Below are 21524 nucleotides of genomic sequence, written 5' to 3'. Positions count from 1 at the left end.
TGACTGTCAGACGGAAAACTATCAAACAGGAAGGACACCTATACCAAAACCCCATCAGTACGTCACCATCATCAAAGTCCAGAGACAGATAAAACCACAAAGATGGGGAAGAAGCAGGGAAGAAAAGCTGGAAATTCAAAAAATAAGAGCGCATCTCCCCCTGCAAAGGAGCGCAGCCCATCGCCAGCAACGGATCAAAGCTGGTCAGAGAATGACTTTGACGAGATGAGAGAAGAAGGCTTCAGTCCATCAAACCTCGCAGAGCTAAAGGAGGAATTACGTACCCAGCGCAAAGAAACTAAAAATCTTGAAAAAAAAGTGGAAGAATTGACAGCTAGACTAATTAATGCAGAGAAGATCATAAACGAAATGACAGAGATGAAAACCATGACACGAGAAATACGTGACAAATGCACAAGCTTCGGTAACCGACTCGATCAACTGGAAGAAAGAGTATCAGCGATTGAGGATCAAATGAATGAAATGAAGCGAGAAGAGAAACCAAAAGAAAAAAGAAGAAAAAGAAATGAACAAAGCCTGCAAGAAGTATGGGATTATGTAAAAAGACCAAATCTACGTCTGATTGGGGTGCCTGAAAGTGAGGGGGAAAATGGAACCAAGTTGGAAAACACTCTTCAGGATATCATCCAGGAGAACTTCCCCAACCTAGTAGGGCAGGCCAACATTCAAATTCAGGAAATACAGAGAACGCCACGAAGATACTCCTCCAGAAGAGCAACTCCAAGACACATAATTGCCAGATTCACCAAAGTTGAAATGAAAGAAAAAATCTTAAGGGCAGCCAGAGAGAAAGGTCGGGTTACCCACAAAGGGAAGCCCATCAGAATAACAGCAGACCTCTCGGCAGAAACTCTACAAGCCAGAAGAGAGTGGGGGCCAATATTCAACGTTCTTAAAGAAAAGAATTTTCAACCCAGAATTTCATATCCAGCCAAACTAAGCTTCATCAGTGAAGGAGAAATAAAATTCTTTACAGATAAGCAAATGCTTAGAGATTTTGTCACCACCAGGCCTGCCTTACAAGAGACCCTGAAGGAAGCCCTAAACATGGAAAGGAACAACCGGTACCAGCCATTGCAAAAACATGCCAAAATGTAAAGACCATCGAAGCTAGGAAGAAACTGCATCAACTAACGAGCAAAATAACCAGTTAATATCATAATGACAGGATCAAGTTCACACACAACAATATTAACCTTAAATGTCAATGGACTAAATGCTCCAATTAAAAGACACAGACTGGCAAACTGGATCAAGAGTCAAGACCCATCAGTCTGCTGTATTCAGGAGACCCATCTCACATGCAGAGACATACATAGGCTCAAAAGAAAGGGATGGAGGAAGATCTACCAAGCAAATGGAGAACAAAAAAAAGCAGGGGTTGCAATCCTAGTCTCTGATAAAACAGACTTTAAACCATCAAAGATCAAAAGAGACAAAGAAGGCCATTACATAATGGTAAAGGGATCAATTCAACAGGAAGAGCTAACTCTCCTAAATATCTATGCACCCAATACAGGAGCACCCAGATTCATAAAGCAAGTCCTTAGAGACCTACAAAGAGACTTAGACTCCCATACAATAATAATGGGAGACTTCAACACTCCACTGTCAACATTAGACAGATCAACGAGACAGAAAGTTAACAAGGATATCCAGGAATTGAACTCAACTCTGCACCAAGCGGACCTAATAGACATCTATAGAACTCTCCACCCCAAATCAACAGAATATACATTCTTCTCAGCACCACATCGCACTTATTCCAAAATTGACCACATAATTGGAAGTAAAGCACTCCTCAGCAAATGTACAAGAACTGAAATTATAACAAACTGTCTCTCAGACCACAGTGCAATCAAACTAGAACTCAGGACTAAGAAACTCAATCAAAACCGCTCAACTACATGGAAACTGAACAACCTGCTCCTGAATGACTACTGGGTACATAACGAAATGAAAGCAGAAATAAAGATGTTCTTTGAAACCAATGAGAACAAAGATACAACATACCAGAATCTCTGGGACACATTTAAAGCAGTGTGTAGAGGGAAATTTATAGCACTAAATGCCCACAAGAGAAAGCAGGAGAGATCTAAAATGGACACTCTAACATCACAATTAAAAGAACTAGAGAGGCAAGAGCAAACACATTCAAAAGCTACCAGAAGGCAAGAAATAACTAAGATCAGAGCAGAACTGAAGGAGATAGAGACACAAAAAACCCTCCAAAAAATCAATGAATCCAGGAGTTGGTTTTTTGAAAAGATCAACAAAATTGACAGACCGCTAGCTAGACTAATAAAGAAGAAAAGAGAGAAGAATCAAATAGACGCAATAAAAAATGATAAAGGGGATATCACCACCGACCCCACAGAAATACAAACAACCATCAGAGAATACTATAAATGCCTCTACGCAAATCAACTAGAAAATCTAGAAGAAATGGATAATTTCCTGGACACTTACACTCTCCCAAGACTAAACCAGGAAGAAGTTGAATCCCTGAATAGACCAATAGCAGGCTCTGAAATTGAGGCAACAATTAATAGCCTACCCACGAAAAAAAGTCCAGGACCAGATGGATTCACAGCTGAATTCTACCAGAGGTACAAGGAGGAGCTGGTACCATTCCTTCTGAAACTATTTCAATCAATAGAAAAAGAGGGAATCCTCCCTAACTCTTTTTATGAGGCCAACATCATCCTGATACCAAAGCCTGGCAGAGACACAACAAAAAAAGAGAATTTTAGACCAATATCCCTGATGAACATCGATGCAAAAATCCTCAATAAAATACTGGCAAACCGGATTCAGCAGCACATCAAAAAGCTTATCCACCATGATCAAGTGGGCTTCATCCCTGGGATGCAAGGCTGGTTCAACATTCGCAAATCAATAAACGTAATCCAGCATATAAACAGAACCAAAGACAAGAACCACATAATTATCTCAATAGATGCAGAAAAGGCTTTTGACAAAATTCAACAGCCCTTTATGCTAAAAACGCTCAATAAATTTGGTATTGATGGAACGTACCTCAAAATAATAAGAGCTATTTATGACAAACCCACAGCTAATATCATACTGAATGGGCAAAAACTGGAAAAATTCCCTTTGAAAACTGGCACAAGACAGGGATGCCCTCTCTCACCACTCCTATTCAACATAGTGTTGGAAGTTCTGGCTAGGGCAATCAGGCAAGAGAAAGAAATCAAGGGTATCCAGTTAGGAAAAGAAGAGGTCAAATTGTCCCTGTTTGCAGATGACATGATTGTATATTTAGAAAACCCCATCATCTCAGCCCAAAATCTCCTTAAGCTGATAAGCAACTTCAGCAAAGTCTCAGGATACAAAATTAATGTGCAAAAATCACAAGCATTCTTATACACCAGTAACAGAGAAGCAGAGAGCCAAATCAGGAATGAACTTCCATTCACAATTGCTTCAAAGAGAATAAAATACCTAGGAATCCAGCTTACAAGGGATGTAAAGGACCTCTTCAAGGAGAACTACAAACCACTGCTCAGTGAAATCAAAGAGGACACAAACAAATGGAAGAACATACCATGCTCATGGATAGGAAGAATCAATATCGTGAAAATGGCCATACTGCCCAAGGTGATTTATAGATTCAATGCCATCCCCATCAAGCTACCAATGACTTTCTTCACAGAATTGGAAAAAACTGCTTTAAAGTTCATATGGAACCCAAAAAGAGCCCGCATTGCCAAGACAATCCTAAGTCAAAAGGACAAAGCTGGAGGCGTCACGCTACCTGACTTCAAACTATATTACAAGGCTACAGTAACCAAAACAGCATGGTACTGGTACCACAACAGAGATATAGACCAATGGAACAGAACAGAGTCCTCAGAAATAATACCACACATCTACAGCCATCTGATCTTTGACAAACCTGAGAGAACAAGAAATGGGGAAAGGATTCCCTATTTAATAAATGGTGCTGGGAAAATTGGCTAGCCATAAGTAGAAAGCTGAAACTGGATCCTTTCCTTACCCCTTATACGAAAATTAATTCAAGATGGATTAGAGACTTAAATGTTAGACCTAATACCATAAAAACCCTAGAAGAAAATCTAGGTAGTACCATTCAGGACATAGGCATGGGCAAGGACTTCATGTCTAAAACACCAAAAGCAACGGCAGCAAAAGCAAAAATTGACACATGGGATCTAATTAACTAAAGAGCTTTTGCACAGCTAAAGAAACTACCATCAGAGTGAACAGGCAACCTACAGAATGGGAAAAAATTTTTGCAACCTACTCATCTGACAAAGGGCTAATATCCAGAATCTACAAAGAACTCAAACAAATATACAAGAAAAAAACAAACAACCCCATCAAAAAGTGGGCAAAGGATATGAACAGACATTTCTCAAAAGAAGACATCCATACAGCCAACAGACACATGAAAAAATGCTCATCATCACTCGCCATCAGAGAAATGCAAATCAAAACCACAATGAGATACCATCTCACACCAGTTAGAATGGCAATCATTAAGAAGTCAGGAAACAACAGGTGTTGGAGAGGATGTGGAGAAATAGGAACACTTTTACACTGTTGGTGGGATTGTAAACTAGTTCAACCATTATGGAAAACAGTATGGCGATTCCTCAAGGATCTAGAACTAGATGTACCATATGACCCAGCCATCCCACTACTGGGTATATACCCAAAGGATTATAAATTACTCTACTACAAAGACACATGCACACGTATGTTTATTGCGGCACTATTCACAATAGCAAAGACTTGGAATCAACCCAAATGTCCATCTGTGACAGACTGGATTAAGAAAATGTGGCACATATGCACCATGGAATACTATGCAGCCATCAAAAAGGATGAGTTTGCATCCTTTGTAGGGACATGGATGCAGCTGGAAACCATCATTCTTAGCACACTATCACAAGAAGAGAAAACCAAACACCGCATGTTCTCACTCATAGGTGGGAACTGAACAATGAGATCACTTGGACTCGGGAAGGGGAACATCACACACTGGGGCCTATCATGGGGAGGGGGGAGGAGGGAGGGATTGCATTGGGGAGTTATACATGGTATAAACGTCATGCACATGTACCCTAGAACTTAAAGTATAATAAAAAATAAAAAAAAATAAAAAAATAAAATTAAATAAAATTAAAAAAAAAAAAAAAAGAAAGTATAAGATCCTGACTAATATCATATATTTACACTGAAATTATATTAATACTTGTTTTTCTCAGAATCTCATGAGTTGGTAAAACATTGTTGAATAATTACTCAGCTTCTCTGCTAAAAATTTACCCCAATTCATTAAGAAAACTTTCCTAGTTGGTAAAAACATGGGTTTATAATGGAGAATTTTTGTTTCTTTCTTGCAAAAAAAGGTACTCTTTTTATTTTCAACTTTTAGACGTTCATAGTAACTCTACATGTTTATGCGGTACATGAGATATTTCAGTATAGGTATACAATGCATAATAATCACATTATCATTTCTTTTTACTGCAAACATTCCAATTATACTCTTCTATTTTAAAATGTACAATGAATTTTTTTTTACTGCAATCACCCTGTTGTGCTATCAAATACTAGACCATATTCATTCTACCTAACTACATTTTTATACCCATTAACTACCCCCACTTCCTTCCACCCCCATTACCCTTCCCAACCTTTGGTAACCCTCCTTCTACTCTCTATCTCCATGAGATCAATTGTTTTCATTTTTAGCTCTAACAAATGAGTGGGAACATGCAAAGTTTGTCTTTCTGTGCCTGACTTACTTCACTTCACATCATGATCTCCAGTTCCATTCATGTTGTTGCAAATGAAAGAATCTCATTCTTTTTTTCTGGCTGAATAGTACTCCATTGTGCATGTGTGTGTGCATGTGTGTGCAGGCACACACACACACAAGCACACACACACATATATATATATACCACATTTTCTTTATCCATCTGTCTTTTGATGAACACTGTATTAGTCTGTTCTGGCATTGCTATAAAGAAATACCTGAGATTGGGTAATTTATAAAGAAAAGAGGTTTAATTGGCTCACAGTTCCACAGGCTGTATAGAAAGCATGACAGCTTCTTCTGGGGAGGCCTCAGGAAACTTGCAAGCATGGCAGAAGGCAAAAGAGAAGCAGGCATATCGTACATAGCCAGAAAAGGAAGAAGTGAGAGAAGGAGAATGTGCTACTCACTTTTAAACAACCAGATCTCACGATAATTCACTCACTCACTATCACAAGTACAACACCGAAGGGATAGTGCTAAATCATTCATGAAAACTGCCCTCATGATTCAGTCACCTCCCATCAGGCTCCACCTCCAACACTGGGAATTACAATTCAATGCGAGATTTGAGTGGGGACACAGATCCCAACCATACTGGAAATGTAGGTTTCTTCTAAATCTTGGTTATTGCAAATAGTGCTGCAATAAACAAGGGAGTGCAGATATCTCTTTGATATACTGATTACTTTTTCTTTGGGTATATACCCAGCAGTGGGACTGCTGGATCATACGGCAGGTCTATTTTAGTTTTTGTGGAACCTCCATACTGTTCCATAGTGGTTGTACTAATTTACATTCCCACAAACCGTTTATGAGGACTCTCTTTTCTCAACATCCTTGGCAGCATTTGTTACTACCTGTCCTTTGGATAAAAGCCATTTTAACTGGGATGAGACAATATCTTGTAGTTTTGATTTGCATTTATTTGATGATCTGTGACGTTGAGTACCGTTTTATACACTGTTTGCCATTTACATGTCTTCTTTTGAGAAATGTCTGTTTAGATCTTTTGCCCATTTTTAGTAAGATCATTAGATCTTTTCCTATTGAGTTGTTTGAACTCCTTATATATTGTGGTTATTAGTGCCTTGGCAGATGGGTAGTTTGCAAATATTTTCACCCATTGTGTGAATTGTCTCTTGACTTGTATTTTTTGCAGTGCAAAAGCTTTTTAACTAGAAGTGATCCGATGTCTCAATTTTTAATTTGGTTGCTCATGCTTTTGGGGTATTACTGAAGAAAACTTTGCCTAGCCAATAAATGTCCTGGAGCATTTCTCTAGTGTTTTCTTGTAGCCATTTCATAGTTTGAGGTCTTATTTTTAAGCCCTTAATCCATTTTTATTTTACTTTTGTATATTTTGAGATATATGGATCTAGTTTCCTTCTTCTGCACATGGATATCCAGTTTTCCCAGTACCACTTATCGAAGAGACTGACCTTTCCCCCAATATATGTTCTTGGCACCTTTGTAAAAAACGAGTTCACTAAACATGTGTAAATTTCTTTCCGTGTTCTCTCTTCTGTTTCTCTTGCTGTTTTTAGGAGCTTTTCTTTATCCTTGACCTTCGGAAGCTTGATGATTAAATGTCTTGATATAGTCTTATTTGGGTTAAATTTACTTGGTGTTCCATAACCTTATTGTACTTGAATATCGATATCTTTCTCTAGGTTTGGAAAGTTCTCTGTTGTTAGACTTTTGAATAAACTTTCTACTTCTATCTTTTTCTGTACTTCCTCTTTAAGGCCAAAAACTCTTAGATTTGCTTGTTTGAGGCTGTTTTCTAGGTCATACACATGTGCTTCATTGTTTCTTATTCTTTTTTCCTTTTGTCTCCTCTGATTATGTATTTTCAAATAGCCTGTCTTCAAGCTTACTAACATTTTTTCTGCTTGATGTGTTCTGCTGTTGAGAAAATAAATTCTTCAGTACATCAATTGAATTTTTCAGCTTCAGAATTTCTACTTTTTAAAATTATTTTAATTTCTTTGTAAAATTTATCTGATAGGATTCTGAATTCCTTCTCTGTAAGTGTTATTTTGAATTTCATTGAGCTATCTCAAAGCAGCTATTTTGAATTTTTGGTCTGAAATGTCATATCCTTGTCACTATGGGATTGGTACTCACACCCTATTGAGTTCATTTTGTGAGGTCCTGTTTTCCTGGATGATCTGACTGCTTGTGGATGTTTGCCAATGTCTGGCCACTGAAGACTTTTTTATTTATTGTAGTTTTCACAGTGTGGGTTGTTTGTCCCCCTCCTTCTTGGAAAGGCTTTTCAAGTATTCAAAGGTTATTGAGTGTTATGATCTAAGTCTTTGGTCACAAAGCCATAACTGTATTCGGGGCACCAGAAAGCCTAGCAATGCTGTGACTCTTGAAGACTCGCAGACTATCACCTTGGCGTTCTGGGGTAAGACCTAACAGTATTCCCTGGATTACCAGGCATAGACTCTTGTTCTTTTCCCTTAGTTTCCTCCTCAGTATGGAGTCTTTCTCTCCATATTGAGCTGTCTAGAGCTGGGAGAGGAGTGATACAAATATTTCTGTGACCACCACCACTGGGACTGTGCTCGGCCAGACCTGAAGCCAGCACTGCATTAGATCTCACGCAAGGCTTGTGGTGACTACTGTCTGACTACTGCCAATGTTCACTCAAGGCCCAAGGGCTCTTTTGTAGCAGGTGATAAACCCAGTCATCCAGAAATACTTATGTATTTCCCCTTAGGGTGGAGACCCCCAGCCCCCACCCTTTATCCCATGGCAGGTGCAGAATGCCATCCAGGAGTCAGAGCCTGGAGTAAGGAAACTTAGGAATTTACTTGATGCTCTATTCTACTATGGCTGAGCAGGCATCAAAGCCACAAGACACAGATTTTTTCATTTTCCTTATCCTTTCCTTAAGCAGAAGGGGTCTCTCCCCATGGCCTCCACTGCCCCAGGGCTGTGGCAAGTGCAACCTGACTACCAAGGTGTACACTCAAAGCCCACAAGCTCTTTAGTCAGCTTGTGGTGAATGCTGCCGAGCCTCGGTCTCTCCCTTCAGGGCAGTATGCTCCCCTCTGGCCCACTGCAAGTCCAGAAATGCTGTCCAGGAGCCAAGGCCTGGACAAGGAGCCCAGGAGCTTGCTTGGTGTTATACCTCACTGTGACAAAGATAGTACCCAAGCTGCAAGACAAGACTCCAGCTGCTAGAACCCTCTACTCTTCACTCTACTTTCCTCAAGTAGGAGTCTCTTCCCACGGCCACAACAGCTAGAAATGTACTGGGTCACACTTGAAGCCAGCATGGCATTGGGTCTCCTGCAAGCAAGGTCCATGGTGAGTACTGCCTAGACACCACTGATATTTATTCAAGGTCCCAGGGCTCTTTAGTCAGCAGGTGGTGAATCCTGCCAGGAATGGGTCCTTCCCTTCAAGGCAGCAGGTTCCCTTCTGGCCCAGGTTGTGCCTTGAAACATATTCCAGCAACTAGGGCCTGAAATGAGGGCCTCAGGACTCTGCCTGGTGCCCTATTCTACTGTAGCTGAGCTGGTATCCAAGTTGCAAGACAAAGTCCTTTTGACTCTTTACTCTCCTCTTCTCAAGAGGAAGGAAGGGGTCTCCTCAGGACCTGGGAGCTGGGCTGCCTGGGGTTGGGAGAGGGATGATGCAAGCACTCCCTTGGCCATTCTGGCTGGTATCTCACTAGGTCATGTGCACCCGAAGTCCACTGGCTGTAAATTCAACACAGCAAGGACTAGTCCATGTGTTGTGGTCCTTGTGATCCAGACTGTCTTTCAAGTTTATTTAGTAGCCCAGAATACTTTAGCCCACCATGCTGGGGCAAGCCAGAACTCAGATTCTAATGACTGGGATAGATTATTTCCCTTCGGTTAGGACGAGTCTTAACATTCCTTCCATGGGTGCCAGCTGAATTCTGCCACATGTTGCTTTCTGCTGTGACAGGACAGCACTAAGTTCCAATGCAAAGTCCCACAATCACTGTGTTCTCCAAGCACACAGATTCTTTCTCCCCACCACATGGTGCTGCCAGGGGATGGGAAGAGGGGCCGTGTAGGCCAGGGTATGGGAGGAGAGGTTGTGGAGGCCATTCAGTTGTCCTTCCTGCCCTTGTCAGTACCCCTTTCTTTAATATGATGTTTAAAACCAGGTGCTGTGATTGCTCACCTGATTTTTGGTTCTTATAAATGTGCTTTCTTGTGTGGATAGTTGTTCAATTTGGTGTTCCCGCAGGGCAGGGTGGGTGACAATCACTGGAGGAGTTCTATTTAGCAATCTCGCTCTGCCCAGTCCTTCAAACTGATACTCTTTACTTATTAGGAGCTTTACATTTATTGGCCAACATATATTTATTGAGCACTTTGAAAATCTTGATAATCATTTAGGGACAACTGTTTTTCTTCTCTTCAAGTTTATGACTTCTGTAATACTGAAAAAAAGTCCAAATGATTCTAGAGAAAATGAGGTTTAAGTTCTTAGATTCCTTGAGTTGACAAGTTATCTTTGCATCCATTTGCCGTTTGTCAAAATACAAACCCTGACACCTGTTCCAGTGTAATTTATTATTAAGCAATATATTCATCTAGACTGCAAGCTGACATTCCACTGAAAACTTGGAAAACTTTAGGCCCAACAGATGTGTAATACGTTTTGACCACCAATCTGGCAGACTTAGAATAATTGTTTCCCATAACGCATTTTGAATACTGTAGAGATTTCAGTGCCAGAATTGATGTTGGCTCATTAAGACCTGTGGAAATATCTACAAAGTATGTATTAGCCCAGCAGGCCTTTCCCTGGAATGAATATCTCAGAATAAGCATATAAATTTGGTTTGTGGTTGTTCAAATTCCTGTTCCTATACCAAATACAATGTCTCCATGTAACCAGATAAAATAACCTCTGTGGAATTTAAATGGTTTAAACAAGTAGAGGTGCCATGACTATGCACAACATCAAACTTTTCTCCACATTTGCAAATGTTATTAATAATGTTATGATTAACAAAAGAACTGAAAGCAATATCTACCAATGGTTTTGGCACTTGACATTCCTGATAGTTTTTCCCACTTTCCTCTACTTACTTGGCAGTTGCTAAATTTTTGCCTGTTGAAAACTTTAGAAACCGTGTCCATTTTATTAAGTAAGACACAAGAGAAATAGTGGTGTTTGCAGAGGAGGCCATTTTCCTAGACCCTTAAATCTGATCTATCTTAAAGGCCTGTCAAATGTGCTCTCTACATTGAATCTTTGTTTCCATTTGCTGTGCTATCATCCTAAGAATGATCTTTATTAGCTCTTTCACAGGATATTGCAGTAATTCTGTTTATTATTTTTATCCTTTCTCCAATCAGTCTCTACCTCAACAAATCCTTTTACTATGTATTTATTTGATAACAACTGAAGGGAAAACTTCTAGTGGATTTCTGATGCCCTCCATAATAAAATATTTCTTTAAAGTTTTATTACTTCCAATAACTTAATTCACTTAAAAAAACTAAGTCTTTCAGTACCCAGTTGTCCCCTCAATTTTTTTCTCTTTTCACTTTATTAACTTAAAATGTTTTCTTTTTCTTCTTTATATAGCTGAGACCCAACTTTTAAGAAAAAGATTAAATCCATTTACTTCATAAAACTTCTAGATTAAAATGATGTTTCCCTTAAGTGACATACAGCAATCACAGGTTGTATAATCTGAGGATTTTTATGGTGCCTTAATTCCTTTATTATTTTCTTGAAATGTTTATTTAAATTTTTAGTTGGTATTTCACTTCTAATATTTTTTGTTTGCATGTAGTGATTTTAAAAATTAGATTCTAAGGAATTTAAGGGCAAGTTTTTATTTTTTATTCCTTCTAGGAATGAGAACATATAGTATCTATGCCCCCACCAGCTGCTGACTTAGTTGAAAATAAAATTTACTGTGGTTCACAAAGTTACAGTTAAAAGTGAAAGATGAACACACACACACACACACACACACACCTCTATACACACACAAATCTAAAAGCATATGCATCAGACATTATTTATTTTTTATTAGGGAAAATTTCAAGCATCTACAAAAGTACATAGGATAGGATAATGAGTCCCCATTGACTCATTGCCCAGCTTCAATGATTATCAACTCATAGCCAGTCTTGTTTCATCTTTAACCTACTCATCTCTTTTCCTTATGAATTGTTTAAAACTGAATCCCAGATAGCATATCAACATCAGAAATATTTCTAAAAAAGCATTACCAATCAGATATGTAATCAAGTATTAAATATGTTAATGGAATACTATTAAAACCAAGAAGGAAGGCTGCCTGAAAGTAAGGTAAACTACAGTGTAATAGGCCAAAATAGTAGTAGACAGAGCCATATAAGATGCTTCTTATTCCTCAAAATAGTCAGCCATTCTAGTTATCATCTCTCTAAGGTAACTATCTGTATGGCCACTTTCATGAATGGATGAACAACTGACTCACTCTTGCATTACAGCTCATTTACTGAAATGTGCCTTTATCCCAGAAGTTAAAATAACATTATTTAAGAAGATCATTATTTTAGAAGATCATTATTTTAAAAGCCATTCATCTTACTTCATTCTCATTTCTTTGTTCTGTAAAATGCATTTTAGAGACTCTCTTAATAGCAATGATTTATATTTGTCATTCTTGTAGGCAGGAACACAGGCTCAGAAGCTGGTCAAACACAATTAGCTTGAGAATTTCAGGCCTCAGATTTGCTGAAGTATTATATCTACAACAAAGAAAGCTCCATGTAGTCTCACAGTAATGAAATCCACAGATGTCCAGCACAACTACAGGCATCACCTGAAACTATTTATTTACATAATTGCATTCCTTGGGCTGCTTTGGGATATCTGTACTGAGAACTGTACTTTCTTAAGTATACATTCAAGACCCAAATCAGAATGCACAGATTTCATATTTGAGAAGATGATTTCAAAAAAAGAATTTTACAGCATGACATGTGGTAGAAAAGATGACTGAATTGAGGTGGAAAGAACAAGTTAAACTATACGACAAATTGGCCGGGCACGGTGGCTCACACCTGTAATCCCAACACTTTGGGAGGCTGAGGTGGGAGGATCATGAGGTCAGGAGATTGAGACCATCCTGGCTAACACGGTGAAACCCTGTCTCTACTAAAAATACAAAAAATTAGCCAGGTGTGGTGGCAGACACCTGTAGTCCCAGCTACTCCGGAGGCTGAGGCCAGAGAATGGCATGAACCCAGGAGGCGGAGTTTGCAGTGAGCCAAGATCGCGCCACTGCACTCCAGCCTGGGCAACAGAGTGAGACACAGTCTCAAAAAAAAAAAAAAAAATTATATGACAAATCTAGAGAGATGGTCATGCAACTTTTAGGTTTAAATAGTGTTTTAATTTTTTTCTGTCAAGTCCAGAAATTTTTCAAATAATGGTTTTCATAAATTCCCTTATTTACCATTAAAATGTACCATTAACTTTGATTTAGTTAAATGTTACAAGTTTTTACATGCATCTCCATATGTACAGTCCTTTTACCATGCAAAATTATATCATTACAAAGAAAAATATTCCAAGTCCAAGCAGACTGACCAAGTCCTTGTGTTTTATGGATTTATGATAAATGTCATGATGGTAAGGAATGTACACTGGGAGTCAGGCAAATACATTCAAATTCCAGGTCAGACACGAATTGTGAAGCCTTGGACAAGTCATTTAAAATTTCTGTGCCTCAATTTCCATCTACATTAAATGATCCTTAAACTTGTTTGACTGGCAGTGCTCTTAGAAAATGTAGAATTCTTGCATAACATAAAGAATATTTATATTACATACTATATATAGTACATTATATATTTATTTCGATCATGTAAACTTAGAACAATTTTGCTTCTACAAAAAAGTGACTTTTTACTATAAATACAGGTCTTAACGTCTTAATAAAACCATTTTTTGAAAAAAATTAAGAAATTACATTTCTAAATTTTCATCTGTTTATTTGTAATTTGGGCATTCATTTGCTACAGCTCAAAAAAACAGCATTAAGTGACTTTTTACATACTTCCCTATATCACAGAGCTAATAATTGGCAGAGTCAGTATTTAAACTCAGGCCCTGAACACTGAGCTGCTCTTTGAGAATCTCTGAACTAGATGATCCCTTTAGCACTAAATTCCAAGATTACATTATTAATAATTCCAACAAATGTGTATTGTTGATGTTCACTGTATTATACTGGGGGTGGGAATATCAATATGAATCTGATGTTTGGTCCAACCTTGGGGAAGTATAGGAAGAGAAAAATAACACGTAGACTGGGAGCAACAGGGCACTGTAATGTTCCAGCTGAAAGAAGTGAGCTCCTACCTGGCTGTGAGGAGGGCATGATTAATGAGGGGCATCTTCCTAAAAAAGAAGACTCTTGGGATAGTGTAATTTGAGAGTAAAGATCAGGTTGAGAGGAATAGGAAGATAGTGATAATACTGTTTTGGAAATGTTGCTGTAGATAACCACAATTGAAAATATGAAACTGGGCTGTAATCCCAGCAGGTTGGGAGGCTGAGGCAGGCAGATATACTCAGGTCAGGAGTTTGAGACCAGCCTGGACGATGTGGCAAAACCTCATCTCTACTAAAAATACCAAAAAATTAAAAATTAAAAAATTATGAAAGTATGAAACTGAGGAACAGTGGCTTAAGCTATACTGAGATAAAGATTAAACGGTCAATATACATTAGATTGCGGTTGAACTCAAGAGAAATTATTATCTCAGCTTCTGTGAGCATGTAAGAAGAGGAAAGGGCCTAAAATCATAATCCTAAGAAAATCCATGTTTAAGGAATGGGCATTAGAAAACAAACCCACAAAGGGACTAAAATAGAGAGAAGAGGTAACCTAAGAGCGAGATATAAGTGCTAAGGGAGAAGAGTTTGTCACAAAGGTGGCAGTAAATGGTTGGATGCCACAAAGAAATCAGATAAGCTGCGAGATTTTTTTTAAAAGACTCAGTTTTAGAATTGGAGGATCGGGGGTTTTGCCAGGGGGACTCATCACCCAGTTTCAGAAACCATCAAGGTATAGCCAATTTCATTTCACCCTCACCTCCACCCAGTTCTCCCTTTACAGCATTATTTAGAAGTAAATCCCAGAGATCACATCCACAGCAGACATGTTTTTAATATGCATTACCAATCAGACACATACTTTGCCAGAGCATTTGCAGAGGGCATGTGTGTGAGGTGTACTGATGGCCAGAGTTACAGCGTGAGTGGGAACCAAAGAACTGAACTCCCTGAGATCAGACTCTTCTTTGAGGAAGAGCTGAGGGCGGGAGAGAGAAAAAGAAATAAGGGGAGGACACACAATGGGTCCCACAGAGCAATGGGAGGGAGGCATTTGTTTTTCTTTTTTTCAATTTTTAACCTAGAAAATACAAGAGCTTGTTTATGGACCACTGGAAGGGAGCTGTAGTTATAGAGAGACAGAGGCATACATACACACACATATGAAATGGCCGGTAGAGGTGGGGGTTGGGTTGTGGATTCAAAATACAGAAAAGGGAATGGCTGATGGTGATTCTATAAGAGATGAAAAGGGACCAGCTCAAAAGCTGTGGGACTGACCATGAACAGACAAAAAAAAAAAAAAAAAAAAAGCTTCCGTTTTTCTGAGACTGGAGAAAAGAAGTGATAGCAAAGGCAAATGTCACTTTATTTGAATAGTGGGAGTCCAGAATAAAGAAGTTCATAATTGCTAGTCTTGGTTTTCACCAAGAGGAAGAATACATTCATGTTTTAACAGAGACGAGGGCAGTGAAAGTAAAAGGGCTTGAAAGAATGGTGAAGTTGCCAAATAGTTACTATCGGGAAATGGAATAAGAACCTGCACAGAGACAAGCAGATGGGTCGCTCAGTGTGCCCGAGGACCCAGGGTAGAGTGGCCACAGTGAACACTAATATAATCAACCCACCACAGGCACCTGGCTCAATTAAAGTTCTACTTGGCCTAGTCTATCTGACATATTCCTCTATGTGACTAATCAGACACCACAGGCTGGCTGGCTCTCAAGAAGGAAATCCTTTCCTTAGAGAAATTGCCATTCTCAAAGTTTATCTTGCTTGCTCATATGCTACTCCTGGTTTGCAGAGGTCAAGATTCTGCCCAATATCTCAGCAGCATTGACATGGGCTGGAGACCAATATGACCAAGAGGGGTGCACTAGCCAGACATGCTCTGCAAATGTTTTGCTCAATCCGCACAGGGTTTTAAAATTAAGGAAATTAAGCATAAAACTCTGGAGTTTCCCCTTTTCTTATAAAAGTCCACAGAGCTCTTGGTTTACGTAAGGGACTGGCTGCAGGAGGATTCGGAGGGTCCACATGCCGTTGTTCACCACAAGTCCCACCACATCCTTTCTCATCATCTTAATTCACTTATACTTGTTTCTCCTAGAAAGGGAATGGTATTTATTACGAAGGTTACTAGGGAGTGATACTTATTTAAGAAGATTACTAATGTCACATTTTCAACTTTCTACAAAATATACATAAGACCATAGAAACCATCTTTAAAAGAATAATTTTAAGCAGTTTATTGATAAGAAGACAAAGGCAATTCTGGAGCTAAAAGGTCTTTCCAAGGACCTCATCTGTCATCTAATAAAACAACGTATCCCTACTCAACAGGTGAGTGCCAGGACATTGTAAAAGTGGTGAATTGTGTTTGATGCATGAAATCTCACCTAGACTATCATAATACTCTCTCATCTGAGATTCCCAAGCTCTTCTCTTACAATTTTCTGCTCCACCAGCAATACTGTTCACATATATTGCTTGACAAATGTGGAGAACACAGCACAAAGAGGTCAAATAACTTACCCTATTATACAGCTGCTCGGTCTAGTACCAGGAAATAGGCCTTCCTGTTTCTTCCCATACTCTTCATGGTCTATCTGTTTTCTAGAATGCTATTTAATCCCCGAAAATTGAAAACATAATTTCTTCCTAAACTTTTTTTCCAAAAATTAAATACTGCTTATATTTCCCTGTATAAGATTTTAACTGCTATGATTATATCTCCTGTACCCCAACTTATACACATACCATCTCATTTGTTAGTGAACACATAGAAATGGCTCCCATAAAATGAGGCATATTATACATAAATAGGGTGGTCAGTCTTGAAAAAGATATTCTACTTCAGGCATAGGAGAGACAAATTTAGCACATACTAAAATGTTTGAAACAAAATACTTTTTCATTACTATATCTTATGTCATTGGGATACTGTTATAATAGGGTTACATAGCAAATCTGTATCTTATTTGGAAAAAGTATTTTGGGGACCTGTATAAATCCAGCCAAACCTGTGTTCTAAAATCCTCTTATTCCTTTCATACTGTGGACTCTAATACATTTTTACACTGGCCCTTAAAACTGTGTAATTCTAAAGTATCATGGAATTGGCAAGAAGAAAGTCTTTTATTAGAGAACTATTAATTAATAATAACTACACTCTGCCTTTCAGATTACTAGGGAATTAACCATATAATATTCCACCATATATAAATTTTGAATGGCCCTTGTGAAAGTATAAGAGTATTTAGATTAGTAAGTATTTAGAATAAATATTTGGATTATAATTTAGATTGTGTGATAAAAATGTAGTACAATTCCCTGAAAGTTTTGCTGATAACTATATTAGTCAAATTCAAGGATGTCATAACCTGGAAAGCAGCACATTGAGATTTTCCTGGCTGATCATGACAATGGAGGGCAGAGATGTGTTAAGCACTCAATTGCGTTTACTATTTGATAAGCAATGTTCAAAAGGCTTTACAAATATTCAATAATTGAATCCTTACAACAAATCTATGAGGAGTATACTGTTATTCTCATTTTACAGATGAAGAAACAGAGCTACAGAAAGATTAAGCAACTTGCCAAGATCATACATCGAACAAGTACTTCCTTCAACGCATAATTGTGTAGTTGACGGTTTAAATGTATTCAGGTGACACTGGGAGAAAACAAAAACTGAATGAATAAGTAAGACAAAGACAAGAAAAGTAAAGCTGTAAATAAGAAAGATACAAATCCAGACAAGAACAAAATACAGGGCAGTGAAAAGTAGCAATACTGCACTAAACAAAAATCTAAAACCAGAAGAGAATCAGAGCTCTGGTTCAGTCTCTCAGTTTTTAAATTGGATGTTGAGGACTATAAAAATATGGTATTGTCTTCACACTTCCACAAATGATTAACATCAGGGTCTAGACTAGAAGTCTGACAGACACTCTTATTGAGCACCATCTCTGAGCGAGGCCTACACTGAGCACATAGGGTAAAATCTCAACTAGTCAGAGTCCTCACCCACCAGGAGGTCACCATTAAGAGAACAAGACCAACAGATGCACAAATAATAACTCTAGTGTGAGGTAAGTGCTAGTGCACCTCTGGACAAATAGAAAGGATTAATGAATGGTTCTTGGGAACAGCAGGAAACATTCTACAGGATAATTGACTATTAAACAGACATATAAAGGAAAAGGAAATTTTTGCCAGGCAGAGAAAAGGGAAAGTCATTACAGTTGAAGGCCAAAGCTCACAAAACAGACTAGAGTTTTGAAGCACCATAGCATGTTCCATGCACAATGTGTGCATTAGGTGTATTCATTCAAATATTGTTTTATTCAACCAGCATTTGTTGAGAACCTACTATATAGCATGTAGAATGGTGTTTCATACACACACGATAAAAATGATGCTGGTCAGAGAGGTCTCAAGTCTAATTAGAAAAGCCAAGTCTCAAGAAAGTTCACAGTCTAATTAGGAAAGCCAAGTGAGTACACAAATTAGACTAACTGCTAAGAGACATGTCTTAGTCTACTTTGGGGCTTAAAGTTTAAAGAGGTAATTTCTACTGGACAGGAAAGGTTGGCAAGGAAAGGCTTCAAGGTCAACCCTTGGTTTGAGTCTCAAGAAACGGGTAGCTATTTGGCAGGAATGTAGAGAAATGAGGAGAGGTGTGAAAATTTGATATAAATATCTTGCTAATGAGGCAAAAGCTATCTAACTTGACAAGAAAGCAATGTTGGTCATTACTTCATAACTGGTTCCTCCTGGCATCTGGATTCATGTCAATTAGCTAGACTTTTATGAGAAATAAGTAATTCTAAACCTATAAACCTCAAATATAGCCCATCATGTTGAATGGTGCTAAGTGATACCAGACCACATGAGGTGGCAAATTCTTTTTAAAAACACTTTCCAGATGAATGAATCACAAAATAAAATGACCCTAGCTACAGAAAACAAATAGAAATCCTTGTCTATTTTATTCTTTTACTTTACACTGTTGGGAAAGCTCAAACCAGCAGTACAGTTTCCTAAACCACACAGGCCTCACCACACACCAGTCAGCGTTGTGCTGGTGTCCAAACTCTTGGAGCAGGGGCTTTGCCTTCATCTCTTTGGGTGGCAACTGAGAAATGGTCCATGGAAAATAACAGAAACAGATGTGGAAAGAAGCACAACTGTGACCCTTAATTTTGCAGGTTGAAAACACAAGATCATCCCCAAACCCTTGCTGTTTCACAAGGAAGACTTAGGTAGTAAGAGGGTCAAGGAGAGTATTGCAGTTTACGTGGATGAATACCTCACCTCAAATGCAAGCAGGTTGATGACTAGATATGTAGTCAGGGATCACCTAGCTTCTGATGGGAATTAATTAAGTACAGCAAGGACACTTTTCAGCAATGTGCTTGCCACCTGTCAATAGCATCTAACCAATCTTAGGCATCTCTACGTTTGCCTTAAAATCCCAAATTATTTGTCAAATACCATGCATGTCTAAGAACATGCTGAGTCAGGCTGTACACCAATAAATGCCTTGGGATTGTAAGCATGTTTTAACAGAACATCACAGAAGAAGAAAGAGAATACCAAGAATACATAAACTATAAAAAATGAAAATGAACAGAAGGAATAAACATTTTGATGTTCATGTCGTCATCAAGCTAATCAACTAGTGACTAAAACTAGTAATTCATCTGCAGCCTCTTTAAGAAGGCCACAAATTGTCCCTGCTGACACAGCATAACTGGCATAGTTTGATGGTTGGAATTGTGTACATCAGTTCTTCAAGAAAAATTGTGGAAGAAGCAAGTTCAGTGAATAACAAGCTAGACTCATTATCCTTTATAGCAGATTTACATTTTAGAAAGAATACAATGAGATTGACATAGTCTAATATAAATAACAAAGCTCAGGTCCTCTCACTTACCTTATGAGCTTTTCATAAGCAGTCTGTATTTTCTGTTCTAGAACTTTTAGTGTAACTAAAGGTACTGTTTGCTTTTCGGGTTATGTTAGATATAGTTACACAGAGTGAGTGAGTGACAGTTTCTGTGAGGCACACAAGGTCAGAGGTAAATAATCTCATCATTTTTATCCTAAAATTGGCTACAATATCCTATGTACCTTAACTGATTAACTTTGTTTAAACCAAATAGATTAAGGTTTTGAGAATTTTTGCCCCAGATAATTTTTTTAATTGTACTTTAAGTTCTGGGATACATATGCAGAGTGTACAGTTTTGTTATGTAGGTATACACGTGCCATGGTGGTTTGCTGCACCCATTAACCTGCCATCTACATTATGTATTTCTTCTAATGCTATCCCTTCCCCAGGACCCCATCCCCCAACAGGCCACAATGTGTGATGTTCCCCTCCCTGTGTTCATGTGTTCTCATTGTTCAGCTCCCACTTATGAGTGAGAATATGAGATGTTTGGTTTTCTGTTCTTGTGTTAGTTTGCTGACAATGATGGTTTCCAGCTTCATCCATGGCCCTGTGAAGGAGATGAACTCATCCTTTTTTATGGCTGCATAGTATTCCATAGTGTATATGTGTCACATTTTCTTTATCCAATCTATCATTGATGGGCATTTAGGTTGGTTCCAAGTCTTTGCTATTGTGAACAGTGCTGCAATAAACATATGTGTGCATTTGTCTTTATAGTAGAATGATTTAAAACCCTTTGGGTATATACTCAGTAATGGGATTGCTGGGTCAAATGGTATTTCTGGTTCTAGATCTTTGAGGAATTGCCACACTGTCTTCCACAATGGTTGAACTAATTTACACTCCCACAAATAGTATAAAAGCATCCCTATTTCTCCACATCCTCTCCAGTATCTGTTTTTTCCTGACTTTTCAATGATCGCCATTCTAACTGGTGTGAGATGGTGTCTCATTGTGGTTTTGATTTGCATTTCTCTAGTGACCAGTGATGAGCTTTTTTTCAAGTGTTTGTTGGCCATATAAATATCTTCTTTTGAGAAGTGCCTGTTCCTATCCTTCGCCCACTTTGTGATGGGGTCGTTTATTTTTTTCTTGTAAATTTGTTTAAGTTCTTTATAGATTCTGGTTATTAGCCCTGTGTCAGATAGATAGATTGCAAAAATTTTCTCCCATTCTGTAGTTTGCCTATTCACTCTGATGATAGTTTTGCTGTGCAGTTTTGCTGTGCAGAAGCTCTTTAGTTAATTTAGATCCCATTTTCCAATTTGGGGTTTTGATGCCATTGCTTTTGGTGTTTTAGTCATGAAGTCTTTGCCCATGCCTATGTCCTGAATGGTATTGCCTAGGTTTTCTTCTAGGGTTTTTATGGTTTTAGGTCTTACG

The sequence above is a fragment of the Trachypithecus francoisi genome, unplaced genomic scaffold (genome assembly GCF_009764315.1).
Source record: "Trachypithecus francoisi isolate TF-2019V2 unplaced genomic scaffold, Tfra_2.0 Lachesis_group1, whole genome shotgun sequence".
NCBI lineage: Eukaryota > Metazoa > Chordata > Mammalia > Primates > Cercopithecidae > Trachypithecus > Trachypithecus francoisi.
This window is presented reverse-complemented; position numbering follows the sequence as displayed.